Consider the following 516-nt stretch of genomic DNA (forward strand, 5'->3'; position numbering starts at 1 on the left):
CCTTACAAGTAGCAGTGTCCTTTTTCCTTTAGCTTGGCGTGCTAAAAAACATTGCCCAATTTATTTTGTAAAAAATAAATTGTTTTTCCCAAATTTTAGTATTTAATGCTTTCTTTTATTTTGTTAAATTTTTAATAGTTTTTTTAAAAAATATATAGGGTAGCAAAGGAATATACATATTACCTATCCAGCTTAAAATTTCAGCCCTTTTTGGGCCCCAAATCCCAAAAAAAAAGAAATCAGTATGGAGAGAAGTTAGGATTTTGCAAATTATTTGTAGAAGCAAAGATATATGATTTGAAAATTAATCCTCACATCTCTTTCAGCCTTTACCCCTGGGTTCCGGGGGGTCAAAAACCCCCTGGTAGGGACTGAAAAATTGTATTTGTAGGTACAGGGGGGTTTCAATTTAGGTTGGGTATGATGGGAGAAGCCCCCGGCAAAGGGGAAAATATAGTTTTTTATATAAGTCCCATGGGGTCCCGGGGGAAAAAGAGCAATTTATTTAAAACCACC

The sequence above is a fragment of the Penaeus monodon genome, chromosome 25 (assembly GCF_015228065.2).
Source record: "Penaeus monodon isolate SGIC_2016 chromosome 25, NSTDA_Pmon_1, whole genome shotgun sequence".
Classification (NCBI taxonomy): Eukaryota; Metazoa; Arthropoda; class Malacostraca; order Decapoda; family Penaeidae; genus Penaeus; species Penaeus monodon.